We start from the raw sequence: 14,788 nt of genomic DNA, 5'->3' as shown, positions 1-14,788 counted from the left end.
GAAGATCGTACACTTGAACCACAGTCAACTCCAAATCCGAAAGCAGAGTCGGTTGTCAGTGACATACAACACTTAGCCCTGAAAGTAAGTTTATCACGGACAGCAAGTTACAAATAGAACAGACCTGCCTCCTGGACGAGATTGCTATTTACATAAACATCGAATATTCCTGAATATTCAGACTTACCAAAATAAGAAATTTCGAGGACGTTCTAAAAATGATAGATACTACAAAGTAATATTTTCTGGTGCTTGGATTTGAACCAGCGACGCGGAGTAATGCAGCCACCGACGCTGTCCGCTGCTCCAGATCGCACGCAGCGCTCATGCGGCAGCTGCTTCATGTCCTGGAGAAACAGCGACCCGCTGTTTCAAAAATGGCTCTGAGCACTATGCGACTTAACTTCTGAGGTCATTAGTCGCCTAGAACTTAGAACTAATTAAACCTAACTAACCTAAGGTCACGCGGTTCCAGACTGAAGCGCCTTTAACCGCACGGCCACACCGGCCGGCCCCGCTGTTTCAGTAGCATTCGAGCCGACTACAGCATCTTAGGCCTAGAGCTTGTCAATAGTCCTCCGTACAGTTAGCTGGCGGGTGCGGGTCGTGTTACTACATCCTCTTCACTGTGATGAAGCTTTGCGATCATCGAGTGGACTTATATATTCTTTAAATGAGAAACCCGAATCGTCTATCTGAACCTAAGAACTGTAGTTGGGCTTCATACGGAGGTGTCTCTGGCGTTTTGTGTTCTTAATGAAGGGTCATAATTCTCGATTTGGTATGTAATGTGTGACAAGCGATGATGGATATGATACGGTACAAAGTAGCATTTTAGTGACTTCTCCGGCAGTCCCACATTCCACACAGGCATAAATATCTATGCCATGTCTCCCGGACTGTATATCGCTGGGCAAGTGCTCGGTGTTACCGAATTCTCGGTTCTATTCCTGTCGTCCGGGAACTATTGCGAAGCGCCTTTTTTGCTTATTTGGTCCTAGTATTCAAGTATTCATCCTGAGTACCGTCCGGTTGAAACGGGAACAGTTTATCCGTTGTCGTTTCGGTCTCGAACTGTGGAGCGGAAAGAGCGGTGTGAAGCCTATAGTGTCTTGCTTCGGTACGTTAGATGCGAATTTCACGATGAGCAGGAAGTGAATGGAACAATTTTGTTTCCAAACAAGACACACAGCACATAACGCCAACATTTTCAGTGTTGTACAGATATTTTCAGCGTAATACAGACAAAAAGATGACAAACGAAACGAAATACAATTACTCTCTAACTTGCCACCGGAGATCACTGGCCCCATACAGCAAAATAGACAATATTCGCGAACAACTACTAAAAGAAAGAAAAAAAGAAAGCGTTGCATTTCTATTGATTATGTCTTGTATGTTTTTCTTTAGAAGTAACCCTGTATTATAAGGCCTTTTCCTTTTTCCAGTTCTGAACGAGCAGTGCTTGTCATCAAAGTTCTACGTGGGACCATTTGCCACAGTCCCCAATCACCAAATGGATACCGATGGCCTAAATTAACGATCTAGAGATCTCCCCAGCGCCACATGTTCGACTCGTGGCGTCCATAGTCTTTACCTCTTTCTCCTCCTCCTCCTGCTATCAAACTAATGACGCGTCGGCCCGTTAATGTCGCTTCGCCCCGTTCCTTCCAGTAGTGGTATTTCCTCCCTCACAATTTCCCCCTCGCGTGTACAATTTAGTATTTAATCATATCGTTTTTTACTCTCCGTCTTATTTTAAGATAGAATTAAAGCATTAAATTTAGAACGTTCTCTGTTTGTTTGTGCGTGGTTTTCCCATAGCTCATGTTCTATTTATGAACTGTTCTACACTTTGTGCGTGCTCTTTTAGAAACTTTGCCCGTAATAGCTGGTAAATATTGAATACATTCAGGCCGCAGGGGGGAATTCCGTATTTTATTTTCAAAAGTGTCTCTCTGTTTTGAGTCATAACCTGCTTGATAGGCGTTTCATTATTTCACAGCCTCATTTATAATATGAAACCTTCACGTCTCCTACCTCTTGGCTCGTTTTTCTCAATTTTTCTACCGTTCCCCGTTGCTTGTGACTCAGTTCTGTTTTCGCTTAAGCCCTTGCCTTCGATAGGCAGTACGTAACATATTTCAAAGCAGTCTATTAGCTCAATTTCCTTCTATCAGCAGCGCAATATATATCTGAGAGACATATAGTTCCAAAAATTCTCGTGATTTCGACGTAGAGCGGATATCTGATCCACAATTGGTACAAAGTACGAGAGCTACCAGAATCAACAGCGAACCATGATGTTTTGTTCCATGCAATGGTCTTTTAACCTGACAAGTTTCTAATAGACACTGACAGAAAGTGATGACCCCAGAAGTCATTGTCGGATGTCGCCGCAACTCTGCAAACGTACACACCATCAGTACATATGTAAATGTTTAGAGCAGCAACTTCTGTGAAAGGTAGAACAGCAACCCGAATGTATTAGTGTTATTACCAGTCCTGGTACGCTATTTATAAACCAGTTACAGCATCAGATGTGTGATCGCAGTGGAGGACATGGAGATGCCGCATAATCGTGTGAGACAGCGTTATCAGTACCTGACAGTTTGAAAGGAGCCACTTTGTGGGTCTCCATTTGGCCAGCTGGTAGAGCCGTACAGTATGCAGACTTGTGGGGAATTCGGGTGTGGCAGTGATCCATCGTTGGAGTGCAAGGGAACGAACCAAGCTCATCGTAAGCGCTTCACGTCTGCGCTTGTTATCCGAGAAGAAGTAATGGACTCGCATCAACGTACTGTGTCATCCCACACCATTGGTCGGAGACTATCAGCAGCCAAACTAGGGAATTACCATCTCATGCGTAGACTGTCATTAACACAACACAAACGGCTGCGTTTGGAGCGGTGCCGTGAACGGGAAGCATGGACTGCAGGTGAATGGTGTCACATTGTGCTGAGAATTGAATTGCATTTGTGCACTAACCCAGATGACCAATGACAGCGAGTAGAGCGGCGACGTGGAGAGAGGTCCCAGTCTTCCAGTGTTTCGGAGAGACAGAGCGGTCATGTTTGAGAGACACCAGTTATGACTTCAAGCCAAGGTTGGTAGTGACTGAGGAGAACTCTGACGTCACAACGGTAAGTCACAGATATCCTACGTACTCGTGTGTTACCTCTCATGTGACAGTGTGGCGCCATTTTTCAACATCACAATGTTCGTGCACAGACGGGACGTGTGTCTATGAACTGTCTGCGTGTTGTTGAAGTAATGTCATGGTCATCAAGGTCCCCAGATCCGCCCCCTTTAGATGTGTCGGACCAGATTGGAGGTCAGCCCCACTCCAGAGCTAGTATCCAAGACATCAACGAAATGTTACAACCGTTGCGGTGCTTCAGGAGAGGATACAGCGGACATATGATACCCTTCCGAAACGAATCAGCGCACGCTTCCAGGCCAGGTGTGTGCAACGTCATACTGATAAGTGCGCTCAAATTGCCAATTTCTTCGTAAATTTGATTCCATGTTGTAATCACTAACAACCTCACATAACCTCTCAGCCCGTGAAGTTTCCTTTCGTTTCCACCTCTCATCCTGGGTGCGCCAGTTTCTTGTCATACATTGTACATTACTCATTATGTAAGTAGGCTGTTTAGGTTTTCTTATTGGTAACGCCACGTAGCGCTCTGTATGAAAATCACTGGCTGTGTTGTGTGCAGTCTGTGGCTAGTTTGCATTGGTGTCTGCCATTGTAGCGTTGGGCAGTTGGCTGTTAACAGCGCGTAGCGTTGTGCAGTTGGAGGTGAGCCGACAGCAGTGGTGGATGTTGGGAGAGAGATGGCGGAGTTTTGAAATTTGTAAGACTGGATGTCATGAACTGCTATATATATTATGACTATTAAGGTAAATACATTGTTTGTTCTCTATTAAAATCTTTCATTTGCTAACTATGCCTATCAGTAGTTAGTGCCTTCCGTAGTTTGAGTCTTTTGTTTAGCTGGTAGTAGTGGCGCTCGCTGTATTGCAGTAGTTCGAGTAACGAAGATTTTTGTGAGGTAAGTGATTTGTGAAAGGTATAGGTTAATGTTAATCAGGGCCATTCTTTTGTAGGGATTATTGAAAGTCAGATTGCGTTGCGCTAAAAAATATTGTGTGTCAGTTTAAGCACAGTCATGTATAATTGTTCTAAGGGGACGTTTCATATGTCGATCCTTAGCCGAGGATACCTCACTGGAATCTTCTGATTTTTTCTTGTAGTTTGTGTAATTAGTGTAGATTTTGTTTATTGCTAGCGCGTAATTGTAGAGAGAATCTCCTTTGTAGTTGCAGTCTCTCATTGTTGTACATTAAAACAGGTGTGGCACGCATGTAAATTTGCACCAATTATTTCGCAGCTGCGCTTGCAATTAACTAGATATTATTTTCAATGCTATGTTAATGTGTTTTGTTATTTTGCTCTTCAAATTGTGCTTATCTGTGTTGTTTTGTGAAATATTGTGACAATAATGGCGTGAGGAAAACGTAATACTAGGCTCCAAAGTAAACTGAGAAATGACAGTGAAGACGAAAGCAGTGTGTTAGCGCCACCGTGTAATGAATTAACTAATGTTCAAAGTAGTAATTTGGTAATTGTGCATAGGGAAATGGAGCGAGCTGCAAACAATGGCGTAGACAGTGAAACAAATAGTGAACAGGGAGGCATTATCGATCGATCGGTCGGCTACAGCTCGCCTCAGGAATCCGAAATGACAGGACACAATCTCGAAAATACTGCAGACTCAGGTTTGCGTCCTCACCGTTTTCTCAAATAAGTCAAGACACATTTTCTGCTTTTCAAAATGCGAATATTGCCGGTTCAAATGCACTCCCGAATAGCACTGAGGAACATGTTTCAGACAACAGTGCACTGTTATTGCAGTTAATGCAACAAATGGGACAAAGGCTACAAAAGTTAGACACAACGCTTGAACAAAATCAGAAACAGATGGGACAAAATCTTCAAAAGTTAAACACAATGGAACAACACCAGAGACAAACACAGCAACAGCTAGACACAATGGAACAAAATCTTCAAAAGCTAGACACAATCGAACAAAATCTTCGGAAGTTAGACACCACACTTGAACAAACCCGTGAAGATTTAACTACTGAGTTACATAACATTGAATCGAAATGTCAAGAAGTCTGTAATGACGTAAAAACACAAATTTGTGAGCATTCCAACCTATTTTTTCGCGTCATGAAAATGCATTACAGAATCATGAAGCAGCCATAAAAGAACTGCAAACTATTGTTCATGAAAATCACGACACCTTGCAAGCTAAAATTGACTCTGTTGCATCTACCGATTCGGTTACACAACTTGCAAAAACTCAGGAAAACTTAAAGGACACAGTAGATACGATTTCAACACAAATGGACACTCTGAAACTTGGTTCATAAAAACACACACAAGAAATAATTTCACTATCGGATAAAGTAGCCGAACTTTCAGATCAGTTCACTAACTTATCTACAAAGGTAGATGATGATCTGAATGACACAAGACCTGTAGCTTTCACTGACACTGAAAAGTATGAACAAATTAGAAAATTCAAACAAAATCAAAATCAAATCAATACACAGCACAAAAGAGAAATCCGGGAAGTACAAGATCAGTTGGCACAAGTAATACAAGAATTACATATTTCAGAGGACACTGGCGCTCCAGTACGGGAAGAGGGACATAGAAATACGGAGCAACCACAAAATAATAACACAGGACACTTCGGAAATTATGTAAGAAATTGGCAAGGCGCATTGAATTTTGAGATGGAACCGCCGAAACGAAGTAACAACGAGCGATGTGCGACTCGCCGACACGATGATTTTGACTATAAGCTGTTCATTACTACACGTAAATTCAAAACATTTAAGAATTCTGGCAACGACATTCATCCACGAGCATGGCTTCATCAATTCTCTCATTCTTTTCCTCCCAACTGGTCATTGCAGCACAGATTAGAATTTATGTGCGGCTACTTAGAGAATGAACCAGCTGTAAGAATGCGATCGGTCATTCACAATTGTCACAGTGAAGGAGAATTTTATCATGCCTTCCTCTCAGCATATTGGTCTCAAGCTACACAAGACCGAGTAAAACATAGCATCATAATGATGAAACGTTTCGAACAATCTGAATTTTCCAGTCTTATGAAATATTTTGAAGACATGTTGCATAAGAATCAGTATCTTTCAAACCCTTACAGCCCCTCAGAACTCATCCGCATTTGCTTAATCAAATTGCCTGAACATTTACGACATATTATTTTAGCAGGACGATGCAAAGACGACATTGAAGCTTTTCAGGGACTGGTACCAGAACTGGAAAATGACACTGACAATCGCGAAACGCGAAAACAGGAGCACAACAATTACAGGTCACATCTGTCACAATTCCGCGATGACAGAAATAATACACGACAAGGCTATTCTTACAACGTAAATCGTGACCAAAACAGACACCACCCGTATGACAACCGTTGGCACAGTAGTAATAATTACAGGGAAAGATCACCTCTCTGCGGTAATGACTGTCACAGAGACAATCAGAGAAACAGACAATATGGGAACCAAAATAATTATTATCAAGGGAGACAGAATAACTTTAGATGCAACGGTCCAGCGCGCAGTTACGATTCAGGGAGAAATTCTCTACCACGTGACCGACAAGAAAGAAACTATGGAATCTACCGACATGACGACAGACGATATGATCGTAACGACACACCTGAATTGCATCAGAACTGGCGGGATTCAAACAGAGCAGGGCCCTCTCGACAAGGTGAAATTGTAGAAGTTAGGTCTCCTAATCCTAATAACGACGCGCGCCAACAAAGAGACAGACAATGACTCGCAAAGCAGGCAGCCCCGTCCGCCAGCTGGCTCAGAGAAAAATAACATAAATGCTAACCTTGAGAAAAATTCCATTATTCTTTACCGACGTATACCACATGATAATTGCGTCGAAGTTGAAATACTGCATACTAGGAAGAGTAAAGGTTTACACCACATTTCACATGTAAAACCGTTTATTGAGAGATAATCTGCTTTTTGACTTTATCTTGGTCATAAAACTTTTCACTTCACATTTCTAGTATGCTTTGTCAGACTTAAAATCTGTTAACATGCAACAATGTATGAAGTTAAATATTCAGTCAAGAACCAAGAGAACTTATTTAACAGAAATTACGAATGCATTGTTATTGAGAACAGACGACACAGTGTTATTGTGTGTGTACGTTCTTGCTTGTTAGTTGCACGATTACGTAACGTCTATAAGGCTCACATACTTAGAACATTTACCAGTACTGCTAATGAGTTTTTAATGCAACATTTTGGTTTACTTGAAAATACGTTCTGGATTTAAAGTACTTTCTGTGAGATACCAGATGACACAGTGGTTAGTTTATGTGACAGCTACACGATTTTATCGCGACGCTACTAATGAGTGACAATTTACAATGTTGCTTTTGCGGTGTATCTGTATTATATCTGCACAGTTTTTCTGTATTATTCTGGAAAGTAAAACATGTTTTAGTAGTAACTTATGTGGTATAGCTACAAGGAGACAGCCTTTTCCGTAGCACAACAATACGTTACAGCACAGTACTTTCTTCATCACGGCTATAAGCGTAATAACTAAGATATCTATACGCAAAGCATTTCACTTTTGTTTATCATGAGGTAAGTACATTGACTTCTGCAGAACTTAGGTTTCGGAGGACAATAACTACGACACTTCCACAGAGATTATCTTACAAAAAGACGCACAGTTTAGCTCTACAGTACACGTATTTGAGTGATTAATTTTGTAATAATTATTTTGGTTCCCATATTGTCTGTTTCTCTGATTGTCTTTGTGATAGTCATTACCCTGGAGAGGTGATCTTTCCCTGTAATTATTACTACTGTGCCAACAGTTGTCATACGGGTGGTGTCTGTTTTGGTCACGATTTACGTTGTAAGAAATTTTGTACTTATTTTTGAAGATATTTGAAGTACAATGATACAAAGTTTTTCCGTGATACATTTCATTCCATTGCAATAATCTGTAACACCTGAGGATATACACTCCTGGAAATTGAAATAAGAACACCGTGAATTCATTGTCCCAGGAAGGGGAAACTTTATTGACACATTCCTGGGGTCAGACACATCACATGATCACACTCACAGAACCACAGGCACATAGACACAGGCAACAGAGCATGCACAATGTCGGCACTAGTACAGTGTATATCCACCTTTCGCAGCAATGCAGGCTGCTATTCTCCCATGGAGACGATCGTAGAGATGCTGGATGTAGTCCTGTGGAACGGCTTGCCATGCCATTTCCACCTGGCGCCTCAGTTGGACCAGCGTTCGTGCTGGACGTGCAGACCGCGTGAGACGACGCTTCATCCAGTCCCAAACATGCTCAATGGGGGACAGATCCGGAGATCTTGCTGGCCAGGGTAGTTGACTTACACCTTCTAGAGCACGTTGGGTGGCACGGGATACATGCGGACGTGCATTGTCCTGTTGGAACAGCAAGTTCCCTTGCCGGTCTAGGAATGGTAGAACGATGGGTTCGATGACGGTTTGGATGTACCGTGCACTATTCAGTGTCCCCTCGACGATCACCAGTGGTGTACGGCCAGTGTAGGAGATCGCTCCCCACACCATGATGCCGGGTGTTGGCCCTGTGTGCCTCGGTCGTATGCAGTCCTGATTGTGGCGCTCACCTGCACGGCGCCAAACACGCATACGACCATCATTGGCACCAAGGCAGAAGCGACTCTCATCGCTGAAGACGACACGTCTCCATTCGTCCCTCCATTCACGCCTGTCGCGACACCACTGGAGGCGGGCTGCACGATGTTGGGGCGTGAGCGGAAGACGGCCTAACGGTGTGCGGGACCGTAGCCCAGCTTCATGGAGACGGTTGCGAATGGTCCTCGCCGATACCCCAGGAGCAACAGTGTCCCTAATTTGCTGGGAAGTGGCGGTGCGGTCCCCTACGGCACTGCGTACGATCCTACGGTCTTGGCGTGCATCCGTGCGTCGCTGCGGTCCGGTCCCAGGTCGACGGGCACGTGCACCTTCCGCCGACCACTGACGACAACATCGATGTACTGTGGAGACCTCACGCCCCACGTGTTGAGCACTTCGGCGGTACGTCCACCCGGCCTCCCGCATGCTCACTATACGCCCTCGCTCAAAGTCCGTCAACTGCACATACGGTTCACGTCCACGCTGTCGCGGCATGCTACCAGTGTTAAAGACTGCGATGGAGCTCCGTATGCCACGGCAAACTGGCTGACACTGACGGCGGCGGTGCACAAATGCTGCGCAGCTAGCGCCATTCGACGGCCAACACCGCGGTTCCTGGTGTGTCCGCTGTGCCGTGCGTGTGATCATTGCTTGTACAGCCCTCTTGCAGTGTCCGGAGCAAGTATGGTGGGTCTGACACACCGGTGTCAATGTGTTCTTTTTTCCATTTCCAGGAGTGTAATTACATTAATCCTCATGGGGGTACACACTTACTTTGTGTACCATTTGTTTGGCAAGCTCAAGGAGCCCTAGCTAATATGGTATTTGCTTATACAACTTTACACTTCGGTACCATATTTCTCTAACACATAAATTACACAGCTATCTGATCATTTAACTGAGAAAGAAACATTTTTTTTACTACGTCAGTGACAGATGTTTATGCATTTACACAGTTGGATGACTTCACACTTATGAAATTGTATTTCGTCTGTACTTTTTTTCGGAACCAGTGTGACACTATGAGAGCTCTGAATGATGTATTTGGTATGGGATCATGATTTTTAATGTACGTTTGAGGTAGATGACACTATTGAAATGAGCAGAGAATTTTTTTTTTAGGTTTTTAAATTATTGCAGAAAGCTACGACGTTTTTTAGATTTGACTGAGGGGTTATGATGTTATTTTTACTACGACGATGTGTATTATGCTGCTGAGGTATGTTTATGATCAATAAGCTGATGCTATATGAGGAATTTGATTATGCTACGTATTTGTTATGATGAAATATTGAAGAAGCGTCGACGAATATGTATGTGTGTGATAAGGTAAGGAATAATGAGTAGTGGTTAGGGACTCTGGTTTGTGAAAAAGGTTGCTGGAAACCAAGAATCGTACTTTAAGAGTTATGAAATGTATGTAAATGCGTGAATGTATTACAATGCCGACGAAAATTTTTTGGGCACTGTTATATTTATAGGATTTTGTTTCTACACATTTGTAACGCAAATTCTCGACCTGTGAAATTTTTATAAGAGACTGTCATTGTAGCGGAAACTGCAGTCGTAAATATTTCGGTAAGAAAGGTAAGTGACCTTGACGTAATGCGTTTTGGGTGCCCAGCTGAGAGATAGTCATCTGACAAAAGAAAGCCATTATGTGGAGGAAAAAAAGAGGCCATTATCCTCGCTATTGACATTTCTTTGTAGAAAGCATCGCAAATACGACACGCTCAAACTTGAAAACATAAGATCACACTGAGGAGCTCTTACTTTATGATATTTAATAAAGTGCCTAATGAAATGATGAGAAACATTTTACATCTATTGTCTTGCTAGTTGAGAGATTTTTTACTGCCTTATGAAATGCCATATGGCTAGTGAATGACGTTTCACGCCTTGCTTTGCCTATTTTGTTTAATATCTAGTTTCTAGATGCACTGCAGCATTGGTTAAAATAAAATTTTTAGATGTACTAATATAAATATTTTCTGTCTACAGATCCAGTAAATAATAATTTAGTGATATACTTCCAAAAAAATGAGGGAGCACAAAAAGGCATTTCCCATCACAGGAACTGCATACATATTTTTCTTTTCAAGTACTTGGTAATTTATTTCATAGAATAAGTTTTTGTGGTGCACCACTTTAATTACATAGACATTAAGATGTGAATATACATTTCCTTACCTGCATTGTTGTATTTAGTGTAATATTTTTTCTGCTTGAGCTTTGTCATGTTTAGATATAAGTTATTGCATTTGCTGCTGCTGTGTGCCAGGCATAATGCTACTGAATTTCACTTTGTATTACTCTGTTAAGCCAGTTTTACTACTGATTTATTTTTCTTGTTGCTGCACATTGGCTCATAATACACTCCTGGAAATTGAAATAAGAACACCGTGAATTCATTGTCCCGGGAAGGGGAAACTTTATTGACACATTCCTGGGGTCAGATACATCACATGATCACACTGACAGAACCACAGGCACATAGACACAGGCAACAGAGCATGCACAATGTCGGCACTAGTACAGTGTATATCCACCTTTCGCAGCAATGCAGGCTGCTATTCTCCCATGGAGACGATCATAGAGATGCTGGATGTAGTCCTGTGGAACGGCTTGCCATGCCATTTCCACCTGGCGCCTCAGTTGGACCAGCGTTCGTGCTGGACGTGCAGACCGCGTGAGACGACGCTTCATCCAGTCCCAAACATGCTCAATGGGGGACAGATCCGGAGATCTTGCTGGCCAGGGTAGTTGACTTACACCTTCTAGAGCACGCTGGGTGGCACGGGATACATGCGGACGTGCATTGTCCTGTTGGAACAGCAAGTTCCCTTGCCGGTCTAGGAATGGTAGAACGATGGGTTCGATGACGGTTTGGATGTACCGTGCACTATTCAGTGTCCCCTCGACGATCACCAGTGGTGTACGGCCAGTGTAGGAGATCGCTCCCCACACCATGATGCCGGGTGTTGGCCCTGTGTGCCTCGGTCGTATGCAGTCCTGATTGTGGCGCTCACCTGCACGGCGCCAAACACGCATACGACCATCATTGGCACCAAGGCAGAAGCGACTCTCATCGCTGAAGACGACACGTCTCCATTCGTCCCTCCATTCACGCCTGTCGCGACACCACTGGAGGCGGGCTGCACGATGTTGGGGCGTGAGCGGAAGACGGCCTAACGGTGTGCGGGACCGTAGCCCAGCTTCATGGAGACGGTTGCGAATGGTCCTCGCCGATACCCCAGGAGCAACAGTGTCCCTAATTTGCTGGGAAGTGGCGGTGCGGTCCCCTACGGCACTGCGTAGGATCCTACGGTCTTGGCGTGCATCCGTGCGTCGCTGCGGTCCGGTCCCAGGTCGACGGGCACGTGCACCTTCCGCCGACCACTGGCGACAACATCGATGTACTGTGGAGACCTCCCGCCCCACGTGTTGAGCAATTCGGCGGTACGTCCACCCGGCCTCCCGCATGCCCACTATACGCCCTCGCTCAAAGTCCGTCAACTGCACATATGGTTCACGTCCACGCTGTCGCGGCATGCTACCAGTGTTAAAGGCTGCGATGGAGCTCCGTATGCCACAGCAAACTGGCTGACACTGACGGCGGCGGTGCACAAATGCTGCGCAGCTAGCGCCATTCGACGGCCAACACCGCGGTTCCTGGTGTGTCCGCTGTGCCGTGCGTGTGATCATTGCTTGTACAGCCCTCTTGCAGTGTCCGGAGCAAGTATGGTGGGTCTGACACACCGGCGTCAATGTGTTCTTTTTTCCATTTCCAGGAGTGTAGTTGTAATGTTGCATTTTCTCTGTTAATTTAGATTTACTGCTGCTTGCTTTGCCAATTTGCATTTTTTGTCATTGCTGTCTGTGTTAATTGTTTTGTGCTGCTGCATTGCCTCGTCCCTTAGTTTAGCATCTGAGCTCAGTAGATTTAAGTTAGCTTAAGATGGGGTAGGCTATATAAGAGAATGAGTTGTGATGAATTGGTAGAAATACATTGAGAAGCTATAAGAAAATGGTTTGGCCAAAAAAGTATTTTGAAAGAGGATATGAACAAGTAGGGTTTAGGGACAACGGGTTTAGGTAGGATTTTCTTGGAAATGAATGATGAGGTAAGATAATGGAAAATAAGTAATGAGGTAAGAAATATGTGAACATATAAATACAGAAAGCAAGCTTGGATTGGATTTTTTTGGTGGAAACAAATGTTGAAATAAGATGACAGATCTATGGAATGAAGTTTTGGGTTGGTCTGCAGCACCAAATGTTACACTGAAAATGAACCATGTCATTCCTTTTGTATTATTCTGCTATGTGTTTGTGTACTCTTGTGTATTTGTGTTTTTCCTGTCTTTATGTGTTTAGCTAATATGATTTATGTTGTAGAATTTTTCTAGTACTAAGGTACATTCACTATGATGAGGAATACTGTTATCCTCAAATATAATTTGCATTAATAATATGTTATTTACTTTGTAAAGATGTTTAGACATTATTTATTCTGTTTTGTTTTAATGCTCATGTGTGAAATTAATGTTTCGAAAACTATTCTCATTATTTTATATATTTACTTATGTCATAATTCCTGTAACACTGATGTATATGTTTATTTTTCTTCTTTTGTAAAGCCTGTACTACTACAAATTTATCTGTATTGTTATGTTCTTTAATAATGTATTTTGTACCTTTGTTATTGTATTCTCATGTTATAAAATTGTAATTGACACCAGTTCATCAAATTAAGTAACTTGTAAGTTACATTTCACTGCACACGTTTCTGTTGGTCATAATATATGCACAGTATGTGAGAAGTTGGGACTGTTAGTGCTTTCATATGTGATGATAATTCAGCAAGGGACTGGATAACAGCATTGCTGGTTCTAAGGACAATTCCAAAAACTTCGTGAGTGATTTGTGAGTGGTTTATGGACTTGCTATATTCTCCGCAAGACTCTTCGATGGTGATTGTGCACCTGCACAGTCGCAACAGATGGCTGCTGGCCGTCTCTACAAGGACTGCAGTGGGTCTGCACCTTTGATGACCCACCAATATCATTATTTCTACAAGGACTATAGTGGGTCTGCATCTTTGATGACCCACCAATATCATTATTTCTACAAGGACTACGTTGGGTCTACACCTTTGATGACACACCAATACCATTATTTCTACAAGGACTACAGTGGGTCTACACCTTGATGACTCACCAGTACCATTATTTCTACCAGAACTACAGTGGGTCTGCTCTGTGATGATCTACCTACCAATATTCTTCAAAACTTCAACTGACTCTGTGGTGGGTTTGCTTTGTTGTGGCCCATTACCTGGCAGCATGTCAAGAGTCAGCACTGTCTTTCCATTGGAAGGACAACACTACCTCTACAAAACTGCATGGAAATCCACTACTTCCGTGTGCATTGTCTTTTACTGCTCAGACTTTGAGAAAACAAACTGCAGTTTTACTGTGATAAATGATCAAGATTGTCTTTATGGATTGTGAGAAAATTTTAGCTTTTGACCAACATTGTATTAATAAGTGTGTGCATTTGATATCTTTCTTACTGTATTTATGAAAAATTTTTTCAAATCTGTATTGGCCAGTGCCCAAAACAATTTGTAAAATTTTTTGTGGGGAGCATGGGGGGGGGGGGGGGGGGCTATGTAAGTAGGCTGTTTAGGTTTTCTTATTGGTAACGCCACGTAGCGCTCTGTATGAAAATCACTGGCTGTGCTGTGTGCAGTCTGTGGCTAGTTTGCATTGTTGTCTGCCATTGTAGCGTTGGGCAGTTGGCTGTTAACAGCGCGTAGCGTTGCGCAGTTGTAGGTGAGCCGAAAGCAGTGGGGAGAGAGATGGCGGAGTTTTGAAATTTGTAAGACTGGATGTCATGAACTGCTATATATATTATGACTATTAAGGTAAATACATTGTTTGTTCTCTATTAAAATCTTTCATTTGCCAACTATGCCTATCAGTAGTTA

At 43.0% G+C, this 14,788-nt stretch overlaps 1 protein-coding gene across 1 annotated transcript in view; it reads right to left on the bottom strand.

The window, feature by feature from the left end:
• The window catches only part of LOC126234587 (uncharacterized), a 72,734-nt gene that overhangs the window by 21,963 nt on the left and 35,983 nt on the right, over positions 1-14,788 (bottom strand). The gene's annotated exons all lie outside the window — the stretch shown is intronic.

The sequence above is a fragment of the Schistocerca nitens genome, chromosome 1 (assembly GCF_023898315.1).
Source record: "Schistocerca nitens isolate TAMUIC-IGC-003100 chromosome 1, iqSchNite1.1, whole genome shotgun sequence".
NCBI classification, from domain to species: domain Eukaryota; kingdom Metazoa; phylum Arthropoda; class Insecta; order Orthoptera; family Acrididae; genus Schistocerca; species Schistocerca nitens.
Note: the sequence above shows the minus strand (reverse complement) of the source record. Positions and strands in the feature narration are given on the sequence as shown.